Consider the following 13395-nt stretch of genomic DNA (forward strand, 5'->3'; position numbering starts at 1 on the left):
GAACATACGCTCCGTTTTCCTTAAAGGACCCACGTTTAGCTGGATATTGGAGACGTGGTGGACACGCATAAAGGTTTGTGACTGACTGAATCAAAGCCGGGACGCGTTCTGAAGGCGGGGAATTGGAAGGTAAAAGCTTCTAGTTCTTTTCAAATCAAACAAACCACGTGCACAGGTGACATTTACATCCTGACATAAAGAGCTTCTTCAGTCAAGTCATCACTGTTATCCGGCTCGACTATTTAAAAGGGCCCAATGAGCCAACACAGCAGCTGATATTCCCGGGAGTGTCCCCTCGATTGAGACGTCCAGCACAAGGACGCTATATGCCCCCGTTTTTATGTTTGTCCTGGGACCGGACAGAGGGCTCACCAATGCTGAATAAATGCGAGACATCGAAGCTGGGCCCATGCTCCTGATGGTCCCTGCAGAGTTCCGACCCTGGCTGCGAGCGGGTGGCCGGTGCCGGCAGTGGCGTCTCCCTCCCACCCGGTCTGAGGGCTTCGTGGGAAATGGAACCAAGGCCGGCTGAGAAAATCCCGGATGTTCCCAGCCCACCGTCTCGGTCCATCTGGCTGAAACGGAAAGAAAAGTTAATTCCTGAGCAGTGAACAGGGAAGCAGCCCTGTGAGCCGGGCCAGGTCAGCGTCCTGCAGGGGGGCCCGGCGGCGAGGGAGCGGCCGGTCGCCACACCCAGAGGCCCTTGCTCCCCGCTGCCCAGGTGAGGGACTGGCCCCGTTGGCCTCTGTGCCCTCAGATGTGAAATGAGAAGGAGAGATGAGGAGATCTGGGGCCATTCATGTGCCCAGGGGTAGTGTGGTGACTCACCGTTCACCCAAGTACGAGGCATTTTTCACTTTTCAACGGAATTGCTTTCTGTTGTAGAGTCAGAGCTGCCCACCCACACAGCCAGGAGATGGAGGCTTCGGGCTAACTGACACCTTGACTGAGATGGAATAGAGATCAGAGCTGCCGTCAGCCCGCAGGCGGCTGGGTGTGGGGGCTGGTCTGTGAGTGCAGACCCCCTCCTGGCCCTGGGCCGCCCCCACCTACCGGATGGTGTGGTGAGAGGGAGGGAGGGAGGGAGGGAGGGAGCTCTGTGTTCTGTTCGGGGCTCCTGCCCAGGTGCCCACGCTGCCCGCCCTCCATGGCGCCTCACGTGGCGGCCGTGCCTCCGTGTCGAGTGGGAGCTGAAGCTGCGTGTGGACGTGGGAGTCGGAGCAGCAGCATCACAGTCGCCACCTGAACCGAGTGGGGCAAAGGTTCTGTCATCCTGCTTCTCACCCAGGACCTGGGCCTCCTGTGGCCATTTATCGGCTTAAAAAACAAAAGGTAAACCTTCCAGTTCATTTATTTATTTTTAATCCTCACCCGGGGATATGTTTTCCACTGATTTCCAGAGAGAGTGGAAGGAGGGAGGAGGAGAGAGAAACTTTGATGTGAGAGACACGGCGATTGGTTGTCTCCTGCACGCGCCCGAATCAGGTACATGCCCTTGACCTGGAATTGAACCCGAGACCCTTCGGTCCATGGGCCGACGCTTATGCATAAGTCATGGCTGTAATAATGATGATTTGAGGAGAAAAATCCTAATTTTTGCATTGATTTCTGAATGGAACAACCACCAGATGCCTGCAAGTCTGCTCTTGGCCAAAAACAGAGCCTGTTTAAAGGAGCAGAAGTAAAACACTGATTCTCAGATGAAAGCGTCCCCCCTTTTAAACACGGAGCACCAGTGACAGGACGGCGTGAGGACCTGTTTACTCCCGTGACGGGGCCAGTGTAAACCGCCGTCGAGGGGGAGCCGGTGGGGGCGGCGCAGCGTCTGGCTCCCTTATATGCCCATGTTTAGGGAACGCTGGTCAGACGAGCCCGGCCCCCGAGCCTCCTCTCAGCACACGGGACGTCTGCGCGCGTGTCCGCCGGACCAGGACCCCGTGGGACTCAGGACCCCTGGACTCAGCGAGGCAGGACGCCCTGCGCCAGCCCAATTCCACTGAAAAACGCGTTTGAGTTTTTCATCACGAAGGACCTTCTCAGCTTCCATGGGCCTTCTGTGCTCACTTCCTTCCTTCCCTGGTTCCCAAATAAAGGCAGAATTCCAGACCAGCTCTGCCTGCAGACCACTGGCCACTGGCCTGGCGTCCGGCCAAATTACTCAGGCACCACCGCACTCGAATTCCTCATCTTCCTGCGGTGGCTTAGCAAGTGACAGGGAAAGCACCCGATGTAAACAGCCACTCGGGGCCAGAGCAAGGCCAGCCGCCCTGACAGCCGCTGGGCGTGACCGCACTGCAGGCGCCCCGCTCCCTCGGCTCCGGACACCTGCAATCACACAGCACGTGCTCCCTACGGGGGTGACGAGCATGTGGGGTTCTGCTTCAGGCTGGGCTTGGCACCTCAAACACACGAAGAGGTTGCTCTCCAAGGGCACGGAGCAAGGGGCCGAGCTTTAATCAAAGACAGGCAAGGTCCCAGCTCCGTCCTGTCCAGGAGCCTGAGGAGGAGACCTCTGAGAACGAAAACGATTAAATGTCTTGGTCAAACGTAGGTGGGACACGCCAGTTCACATTGTGTAGGTTGGGGCACAGCACGCATGATGCTGTTGTTGGACTTAAAGAAAGCGAAAGACACAGCCTAGTCCCTGTGGATGTGGGCGGGGCCCGTGGATGGTGTGGGCGTGGGGTGAGGGGTGCTTGTTATCACACTGCTTTGTGCCTTTTGAATTCCATACCATGAGCATTTTAAAAGTTTGATTAAATTGTTTAAAAGAAAGAAAAAGGAATGTACAGGCCTTTGCATAACAGGAATCCTAACTTTTTTTCTGTGAACTTTCACTTTTCCGCTTTGCAATTATATAAGAGAAGGAAGCAGAGAAGAAAGCGATTGTTTTAATTTCCGGTGTCTCTGCTCAGCCTGGGGGGTCCTGGGGCTGCGTACCTGGCCCCAGCTAAGCAGACAGCCCTGGACTTCCCTGAGCGAGAGACCCGCGTGCCCGCTGCCCGCCGGCTGCTCGTTGCTGCCTTTTCGGGGCAGGTCTCCCTGGGACTGTGCTTGGCAGTCGTCGGGAGCCACCCTGGCCCCGGGTCCTGCCAGCCGTGTGAGGTTTGGTTCTAACAGGTGGGCGCTGATCACTGGGGACTATTTTGGGACACATCTTTCTCAAAAGTGAATCTGGTGTGGGAGCCGCTGGAAATGTCAGTCTGCAGCGTTCTCTCTTTCTACCCCTGCGGTCCCAGCAGGATGCAACAAACTTAACTTTTTAGGGAGAAGCTGATGAGGTGAGATCTGGTCTCGATGGCTATCACACCTGTGGCCTCATTGGAGCCTGACCTCTGGTCGGGGTCAGGCCGGACCGCACACACTGCGGGACTGGCCCCCAAATGTCCTTCCAGGTGCTGGTCTCCGCAGTCTCCTGATGCAAATTCCAGACGGTCCCTCACTCTGTGGAGGTCACACACAGACGGGCCTGTGCTGCAGGGCAGACTGAGCTCGGAGCCTCTGTGGACCCTCTGATCCCCAGCCTGTTCCCACGGGGCACCTGTCTGGTGTGTGCACCCCCCGGGGCACAGCTTCCAGAGCCCAGGACCCTCTGCATACCTGGGACCTACCTGTGGCTGAGGCCCTAGGCAAGGTCATGGGCTGTATAATGTCAACTTCCACAGGGCAGTCTTCCATGTAGATACAACATGTAAACAGTGACGGTGAAAGAAGTTTCATGAGCGTTTATTCAGGTAACTCGCGCCGTTTACAGCGGGAGCTGTGTCCCCTCCTGTGCCCCGGAGGCCTGGCTTGTGGGTGACCAGACGCCGTGTCCAAAGTCCGAGCCTTGCTCACAAGTCACGTGTCCTCTGTAATCCTGGTTTCCACGCGTGTGAGGGGGCAACGTCTCCACTGCCCTGCTGAGCTGGGTCGTTCCTGACGGGTCTTTCCAGCCGAACCCGGGGCTGTTTCCCAGGCCAATAACAGTCATGAGAAACATTTAAAAATACGTTAAGCATCCAAATTATATTAGTTTTTAGAGTTTAAAATAGAATCTCATTGGATCTGAAATGATGAGGTTGGTGCGACAACCGCCCCTTTCAGGGGGAAGGGTTTTGTCACACGGTCATTTGTGCACAGGAAGCAGCCACGGGAGGGGACCAGCACTTTGGGGGGAGGGGGACATGTGACCAGCACTTGGGGAGGAGGGGGACACAGCTACGTGAGCTGAGAGTGATCAACACCCTCTGGAAGGCTGTGCAGTCCTTATGGGGGCCGGGCGGGGTGGGGGGGTGTCAATCCCGAGACCCAGGGCCGTGGTCAGCAAACTTTGGCCCCTTGAGTGTGGCTCTTCCTAAGCCTTAGGAGCACCTTAATTAAGTTAATAACAATGTACCTACCTCTATAGTTTGAGTTTAAAAAATTTGGCTCTCAAAAGAAATTTCAATCGTTGTCCTGTTGATATTTTGCTTGTTGACTAATGAGTTTGCCGACCGCTGACCCAGGGGATCGAGAGGGAGGGCGCGGCGTGCAGCCTCCGGGGCTGAGGGTCCCAGGAAGCGGACAGAAGGAGGAAGCCGCTGTGACAGGGTCTCCTTGGAGGGCAGTGCTCGGGCCTATCGGGGGATTATGGCCCCGGGAAGACGTGACTGTCGCTGTGGCATGTGTTCCCTGAGCCCACACGCTGTCACCCACATTCCGCAGACTGGGGCCCCCCAGGGCTCTGTGTGGGGACCTCGTGGGGCCTCTGACGTGTCCTCCCAGCCTGGGGGCAGGGGGCTTTTCCCAGCTCCTAGCGAGGGAGCTTCAGAAGTCGATTCTGATGAATTTCGGTCGGAATTCTCAGATTCCTTTTAGCAGACGGCCCTCCATGTTTCCTGGGAGAACGTGCGAGGCAATTTCTGCGCTGACCGCCCAGTGGCCATGTGGTGTCTCCGGCTGTTTCGGTTGGGACGCTGCCCTGAGTCGTTGGATTAAAATGGGATCGATCTGCCTGCGGCTGTGGGCCCCGGCCAGGCCCCGCGGCCCCCGAGGCTGCCTCAAGCCCCAGTGAGGCCCCGCTACGGGATCGGGAAAGACAGCGTTAGAGCTATAAGGAAACCTGAACCTCTCATCTAATCGCTTTGAGGCCGGGCCTTGTGGAGTGTTTGTGGGGGAGGATGGACCGAGCCTGGCGTCCAGAGCGCTTCCTCATCCTCATGGCTCAGCTCTTGCCCAGCTGGACGTGGAGGTGCCGAGGGCGGGCTTGGCTCCGGACACCGCAGTGAGGCAGGTCTCACAGTAAATCAGGCCCTAATCCTTCTGCTGGTTGAGGGCCTTGCCTACAGTTTGCAAAAAACACAACATCTGTGAAGCGCAGCAAAGCCAAGGACAATAAAACGAGGCGTGTTTGTACTTACGTCGTGTGCTGTTGCTGGTCTTGAACTGGGAATGCAGTTCTCGTAGGAAAAAGCCAACTTATTTCAGAAGCGTGGGGAGGTCCGTGTGGAGGATAAAGTGTTCTTGCCTTTCCCACAGCCCACATGTGTCTGCTAGGTCAGCCGTGACTCCCTAAATCTTAAAGGCGGCGGAGGAGGAGGATGCTCACACGGGAGACACTTGTGCTTGATGCTCAGGTTTGTTCCCCTGTGTCATGTGTGGCTGGCTGGCCCTGGTTCCATCCTCGCCAAGAGATTCGCAGGTGGCCCTTCGCTCCCAGCCAGGACCCTCGCGGGAGTAACTGCTCGGGCTGGGGGAAGCCGCGACCCCTTTGGCCTCGTGAGCAGGTCCCGCTTTCCAGGTCTCCTGGAAGCCTGAGCACAGTCCCTGGAGGAAACGCGCGCTCTGGCCCAAGTCCTGGAGTCCGGGGTTTGTCCAGCGGCTCCCACGAGTAGATCGATGGAGAGATAGCTTCCGAGAGCCAAACCGGTTGGCAGAGACTTTGCACCGGCTCCTCGACCTCTCCACGTCGGTCTTCAGCACAGCTCAGCGTTTCCAGATGTTCCAAGTTTCATGGTTTAGAGACTTGGGGCCTAGGAACCCTATTCCCACCCCCTCAGAACACTCCCCGCGGAACCTGGAGCTCTTTCTAACCGCGGCCGGCACCAGAAAACAGTGTGATGGCTCAGAAGGGGCATGTGATGGCCTGTGCCACCTGCCTCCCGCGACTGCCCTGGTTTTGTTTTCCAAGGTTCCGTGAGCACATGGAGGGGTGAGTTTTGAACTCTCATGACTGGAAAAGCAAACCATATCTGTTTGTTTTTGTTCCATTTTCCGAGTTTTATATAGCGTTCCCATAAATAAAACATTGTGCTCTGAGACTCTGAGGCATGAGGACAAATATAGTTTAGCCACCAGCAGTTGGGTTGTTTCTTAGGAACCCTGAATTTTATGCTAAAAAATGATTGGGGGGCTCCAAAATGTTATTCAATGGAAATTTCTCCTCTCATTTATGCATGAAGTGTTAAAAACATGTATTATTTGTGTGTGAAAACTTTTTGTTCCTTACCTTAGTCCGTAAGGTATGGGCAAGCCTGCAAGTACTGATAACATCTGGTGATAGCCTAGTGCCCTCCACCGGTCGGGGTGAGTCAGGGTTCATGTCCTGGTTCCGCTGGATGCTGACTGAGCTGGAGGGTGAATCCCTCTCATCAGTGGTTCCTGTGGATGATGGTGCGTCTGTGCGAATCTGCACCAGCTCGTGGCAGTTAGAGTATTTGCGGGTTCATGACCAACAGTGTTTGGAACGGGCCCAGTTCTTTCCTGCGACATTTCATTCTCTGCCAGAGCAGCCTCCGGGCAGACATTTCTGTGGGTTTTGATCGTTAGCACCAGGGACATTCTACCCCCGCTCCCCCCGCCCCCATGTGTGGCCCACGGGCTCCTCTCCTGAGCTGGTGGCCCTTTCTCTTTCAGGCGGGTGCCAGCCCACCCACCGCCTGTCTCACCTGGTGTTGTGGGTCCACGTTGTCTCAGGCACAGGCAACCCCTCACCTGCACCGACATGGAAACAGGTGAGCGTACCTAGCAGAGCTGGAGGGTAGTCTTTTGGTGAATGCCCGCTCCCTTTCATTCACAATTTGCAGCAAGTGTCCTTATCTGCATTTCTGGATCTAATAAAGAAAGAACGGGTTTAAATAGTCTCTGAGCAGTGAAAACCAGGAAGGACTATAAATGGTTAAAAATAACTTTGAACATGTTTAGAAATATAATTGCTTTGGAGACACAATCTGGGGCTCTCAGCTGGCCCCACAAACCAGCACTTCGCACATGCACGCGGCTCAGCGCCTGCTCACGGAGCCCGTGTTCCGAGGAGGAACGACGCCCACCGTGGAGCCCCAGCTCCATGCAAGCCGTCCGTCACACTGAGGGTGGGACACGGGTGTTATCAGACATGATCTGGCAAGAGATCTGCCTGCTGATTTCCCTTTTGCAGGAAGCCCTGGGGCCGTCCCCCACGGAACTGGGAGCAAGACCGAGACAGCAGGCAGGGGTGTGCTGGGCCTGGTGTGCCCACAGGTGCTGAGTGTGCACGGTGTGGCTTCAGGAAGCAGGCAGTGCGAGAAGCTCGAAGTGTCCGTGCCTTGGGAGATTTAGTGCTGTTTTATGTAAGAACCAAATAAAGAGCCAGGCAGACTCCGGAGACACTGAGGTCTTTAAAGACAGACACATGGTTCATCGAGGGTCTTGTGTCGAGTGACGTTACGGTCACAGAGTGTGAATGCTGAGTGTGGGCCTGGACCGGCAACCAGGGAGCCTCTGCAGACAGGCTCGTCCCGATGGTGCAGCCAGGACACTGGCCGTGCCCATCACACAATCACAGACGCGTCCACGCGTGTGACATAGAAACCTAGGTTTCGGGTTTGATCCCCAGTTGGGTGTGTACGGGAGGCAACTGATCAGTGTTTCTCTCTCATTGACATTTCTCTCGGTGTCTCTCTCTCCCCCTAAAAAAAAAAAAAAAATCTCTCTAAAACAAAAATCAATAAAAACATGTTCTCGGGGGAGGATTAAAGAAAAAAGAGCCATCCAGTCCCAGATGCCGATCAGTGCGTGCGATGCGGCGACAGGCTCTCTGCCTTTGATCACAGCCTTTCATTTCCCCAAACAGCTCTCTGACGTCGGGGCCTTGATGTGACTACAAAGCCGCAATGAGCCCGAAGAGCATTCGGTTTTCCGTGCACAAGTATCCCTGCCCACACGTGCTCAGGCCCATCTAATGGAGCTTCAGTTGTTCCAAGAATAACGCTGCCCTTGCTCCAAAGTCCAAACACTGCACTTGAAAGGCTCTGAGCCCACATGGTCCCCACGGAGCAGGAGGCTTGTTCACGACTGTTCGCTGGGGGCATTGCCAACGTCATAGTCAAACGACAATATTCCCAAGAAGTTGTAAGAACCATATAATTAGAATCATGACCATTGGGTGGGTGAGTCTCAGGAGCACCCCGCCCTGGACATGCTCAGCGCCACTGTCCCCCCAGGGTGGGCCCCTCCTCACCGAGCCACTTCCTGTCCCGGTGTGTGAGAGATGCGTCTCCTGGACCCCTCACGTCTCCCTCCTCTGAAACGAACCCACATTCTCGTTTCCGTCTGATGCAAAGTGTGAACAACAGCAACCGACTGCTGGGGACATGGAGTTCCACACCAGGGGCTGGAGGGGCTGCAGGCAGCGCACCTGTGAGGCCGGGGTCACCAGCGGCTCCCGAGAGTCCTGCTCAGGGCCCAGCGTCCCCAGGTGAGAGGAAGCGTCCGGCCTGGGGAGCTCCCAGCCACAGGAAAGAGCCCGACGGGCAGGAGCGAGTCCAGGTGAATGAGGCGGAAGGAACACCTGTGAGTGAAGGGGTGCTGGGCATTCTCTGCGTTTCTGAGGGAGGACATCCTGACACCTGCGACCAGATGGGGGTTCCCAGGGACGGCCAAGTGAGGCAGTCGGGACACAAAAGGACACCCACGGTGGTTCCACTGGTACAAGGTCGTCGAACCCACGGAGACAGAACGGGGAACGGGGCTGCAGGTAGAACAGAAACCGGCGGGAAGGAAGCGGTCAGGGTTTACACAGACAGCGCGTCGTGTGAGGGGCTGTGTGAGGTCTGGGGTGGCCGCGGCCGTGTCTGCCCAACACGAAGCACTTCACGCCAGTGAGCTGTGCGCCCCGTGGTTACACCGTAAACTGTATGTTACATTTACCACGATAAAAAGGAGGCCTTTCTGACAAATGTTAGCAATCATTCTAAAACATGTTTTTAGCATCACACCAGACATAAAGTAGTAGTGCAATGTGATGTCAGACACTTCAGCTTCCCCGCCCCCTGTACTTGCCTCCTGTATTTCCCCCACTATATACATAGGAAAACAGCAAGCTGTAGAAAATATGCCATTTGGAAGGAACCGGTGCTAGACGGTCCTCCCACCAACTATTTGATGCAGTAAAGAGAAAACTGACCTAACGATGGGAGTGGGAGCGGCAACAACCTTCACTCCACCAGGGGCCAGTGGTAGGTCGCGCCGTGGAATTCCCGCGCCCTATGCTGCGGCCACGAACGCCCAAACTCAGACAAACAAAGACCAGACGTCACTGAGACTTGCCCAGGTGGAGACACGTGACAGGATGAAGGTTTTTTGCTCTTAAACTTCTGGGGTGGTAACATTTATAACCTCCGTATTCAGACATCGAAGCCTGCTGATTCTCGTTCACAGACAGGCATGTAAAGCGAATAGACTGGCTACCGCAGCCGCCGGGGCCGGGCCGGGAGATGTGGTCCGAGCTGCCCGATTTTGTCCTGCGGGAGCCTAGGGCAGGAGCTTCCAGAGTTAAGAACTGGAACGTGCGATTCCTTCTCCAGGATGCAGCCCTGCCCTGCTGGGAAGCATGTCCAGCCTCTAAAATGATGCCTTTCGTTGGACACTTTCCAGAAAACAACACCTTTTAATGTCAGTGAAAGTGAATACAGATGTGTATTAAAGGGGCAGGTATTGATCTCAGAAGCCAACATCTTACAATCTCCAAATTTCTTAATTGTGAGGGGATTTGGCAAATCAATTCCCAATTTGCCTACATTAGTATGCTATCTTATGATTTCACGTTTCCACCCTTAAGGGAGAGAAGAAATAAACTTCCATGGTGACTGAGCTGCTAACATGTCCTTCCTACCACGTCAGGCAACCTCTGCCTCCCGTCCGGGTTTGGAAACGGCTCCCTTTCAAGCCTAAATCGACGAGAATATCTGGGATCAGACCAAGCAGACGGAGATGTGTTCACGGACATCAGATGGGAGATGTCAGGGCAGACCTTCAACTCGGAGCTGGGAGGACATTGGCAACGGCACCTGAGACCTGACGTGGAGGCTCACTGGTCTCTGAGCCGGTGGGGATGAGAGAAGACGCTGCAGGTGGCCTTGCCCGCCGTGGAGGGTCAGTCCTGGGACCCCTCCTGGGCCCAGTGCTCAGCTCCCCCTGATCTGCAGCACACACGTGGTTACCATGGGAACGCCATTAATCACAGATTTGTCCTTAACTTTGCTTTTGCAGTTTCTTTTCATGTTGTGGAGCTATATTTTTTAAAATATGTTTTTATTGATCTCAGAGAGGACGGGAGAGGGAGAGGGCGATAGAAGCATCAGTGATGAGAGAGAGTCATGGATCGGCTGCCTCCTACACACCCCACACTGGGGATCAAGCCAAAACCTGGGCGTGTGCCCCAACCAGAATCAAACCATGACCTCCCGGGTCATAGGTCAACGCTCAACCACTGAGCCACGCCGGCCCGGCTATTTTTTTAACCTTGAAGTGCCCATGGCTCGGGGGTGACTGTGCCCCAGACCGACTGGATCTGACCCCTGACCTGAGGAAGCAGTTGCCTGGCCCACAGGCCACACAGCGAGCGGGGTACGGGGCCTGAGCACTCTCACCCATGGAGGAGCCCAGCCTCCGACCTGGTTGTGATAGAAATGGCTGACATTTATTAGCTCCATCGATGCATGAGACATCGTAGCAAACATCATTTTGAGCCCTGATCGATGAGATTCCCATCTTAATTAGCCATGAGACAGGCCACAAATAGGACGTGAGGTTACTCATTGACAGAGAGACACAGCTCGCCAGCAAGGCTTTCTCCAGGCCTGTCCTCTGCCCGGCATGTCAGGTGCCTGAGAGGATGAGGACGTTGTGTAAACCCCAGGCTGGCCCTCCAAGGGAGGCCCGGGAGCTCCAAGCCCAGCCCAGCCTGGCCCCTGCCCTGGATCTCACTCCTCACTTCCCTCTCTACCTGCCCGCCCCGCACAGCCCCGGCCCCTCCAGGATCAAGGTCCACACCTGGTCGCCGTCCACACCTGGGCTCCGGCTCAGCCTGACCAGACAGGCTCCTCTCAGAGGCAACCATGCTTGACGAACAGAATTCAAGTTAGAAAACAGAGAAAAAGCAACAAAGGCGTCATGTGAAAAAAATGCGTATACTGCAGGAAAATGAATTTGCGCTGTTTTAAGCCAAAATAATAGTAAATACTGCAAACAAACTCACACAACAATGAAGGAATAAAACAAAGAAAAGATTCTAGAATTTAAGGACCGGCATGCCCAGAGCAGAGCAGCCCGTCCAGGTCACCACCCTTGGGGTTCCGGCCGCGTGGAGAGAACCCAGGGGTCGGCGGGGGTGAGGTGGGGGGGGCTGCGTGGGGTGAGGCTGAGGTACGGCCGTCAAGTCTGTGTCTAAAGGTCATTTTGCTGAGCTGTGCAGACACTGGGAGCTGTGGCCATGCACGAAGGGCAGGCCAGAGGCGGTGGCAGCGTGGAGGGCGGGTGTGCAGACAGGGGTCACACCGGGGACATTCAGGAGGAAACCCGGTGAGGGGTGAGGCAGGAGGAGGAGGTGCTTCGGGGGGAGGGACAGTGACACTCACAGAAGCAGGGACGTGTTCGTGGAGGAAGCCTCGGGTCATCGAGGAGGCAGGAGCACGGCGCTCACGGGAAACGCTGCCTGAAGCTGGGCTTCCCTTTGTCCAGAGACGTGCCGGCTCTCGCGGCTCCTTAGGGCCCAGCTGTCCGGGTGGCGCCGGGACCCCGGGCCTGCACAGCTGGGAGTCACACTGGGTCCTGTGTCTCCTGCCCCGTGTCCCTCAGGCTGGCCGCGCCCTGGCTCTGGAGTAGCGGCCTCACGAGACGGCCAGTTCTCGGGAGAGTGGGCGCTGACGGAGACGTTTGCTTCCGTACGAGCTTTGGAGCAACGGGAACAAAGTGTTTCTTCTAAGAGGCTGAGGTGCTTGCTGCCGGGTCCCTGTCCCGTCTCAGCGGCCGCCCGCGTGGGACCCTCATAGGTGGGTGTCCAGGGGGTGCACAGGGCGGCCGCGTTTGGGAAGCAGCGCTGCCAAAGAAAGATGAGGCGCCTGTTTGTATTAGACGAGCTGATATAAGCTGATTCTGAGATTAATTGGTATATGCTCACAGACATCTGTTCTGCTCAATGTGTTTTGAGATGTGACTTAATTACGAAACCCTACCAAAGCAAACGGTGTGTTTTTCACATGGGAGGATCCATTTACTGTGGAATCTCTCGTTTCAGGCGGTTCTGTTGTCCAAAAGTACAGTTTTGAGAGATGAGGTTAGCTGAACAGGAGTTGTTTGGGCTGGGATTTCATTCAGCGAGAGGCCTTAGACCAGCCGTGGGCAAACTACGGCCCACGGGCCAGATCCGGCCCATTTGAAATGAAAAAAACTAAAAAAAAAAAAAAAAAAGACCGTACCCTTTTATGTAATGACGTTTACTTTGAATTTATATTAGTTCACACAAATACTCCACCCATGCTTTTGTTCCAGCCCTCCGGTCCAGTTTAAGAACCCATTGTGGCCCTCGAGTCAAAAAGTTTGCCCACCCCTGCCTTAGACCAAACACATTTTATTGGGCCAAATTACTTATAGATAAATCTACGGACTCTCTCCAGTTCGTTGTCCTAAAATCTTGGAGCTCAGATACCGTTTTCCTTGGTCTGTCTCTCTCTGGTTTATTCAGTGTGAAGATGCATGTTTGTCTCACACGTTCGCGAGGATGGGAGAAATCCGGACATGCTTAGCGTTTTCAGTGCAGGTTACACGGGAGAAACTCTCGCTTCCCGAGATGCTGACCCTGTGGTGGCCGATGGAGGAAGCTCCGGGCAGACCTGTGCCCCCTCGTGGTGGGGACCTCGCGTGACGATCCGTCATCTGACGGCAGCGACCACCGGAAGGGCAGCTGGGAGACTCACAGGACAAGTGACGAGGTGTCCAGTGTCCGTGTGTCCAGTGGTTCCTTCGTCTACTCACCAACGAGCCCACTTCAGTGTGGACTGAACGACAACCACGGAGCCCAGGCCACGGCTCCAGCCACGTGCCACTGGGTTCCATTCCCGACGCCGTTCCCTTTCGTTCCAAACTGGGATACACTCTGGGCTTCAGCCTCTGCATCCC

At 55.4% G+C, this 13395-nt stretch overlaps 1 long non-coding RNA gene across 2 annotated transcripts in view; it reads right to left on the reverse strand.

Annotated features, from left to right (window-relative positions):
* Positions 1-7785, reverse strand: part of LOC102774085 — a 13638-nt gene extending 5853 nt beyond the window's left edge. Inside the window, exons 1-5 of one of the 2 annotated variants that reach the window (XR_001513301.1) lie at positions 5382-7785; positions 3612-3947; positions 3260-3444; positions 829-1242; positions 495-575 (exon numbers count right to left, since the gene is read on the reverse strand). This is a non-coding gene — a long non-coding RNA (uncharacterized LOC102774085). Of the gene's footprint in view, positions 1-494; positions 576-828; positions 1243-3259; positions 3445-3611; positions 3948-5381 lie in introns of those variants that run through there. The other variant, XR_435492.2, reaches the window with a different exon arrangement.
* Positions 7786-13395: the final 5610 nt, after the last annotated feature.

The sequence above is a fragment of the Myotis davidii genome, unplaced genomic scaffold (genome assembly GCF_000327345.1).
Source record: "Myotis davidii unplaced genomic scaffold, ASM32734v1 scaffold1395, whole genome shotgun sequence".
NCBI lineage: Eukaryota > Metazoa > Chordata > Mammalia > Chiroptera > Vespertilionidae > Myotis > Myotis davidii.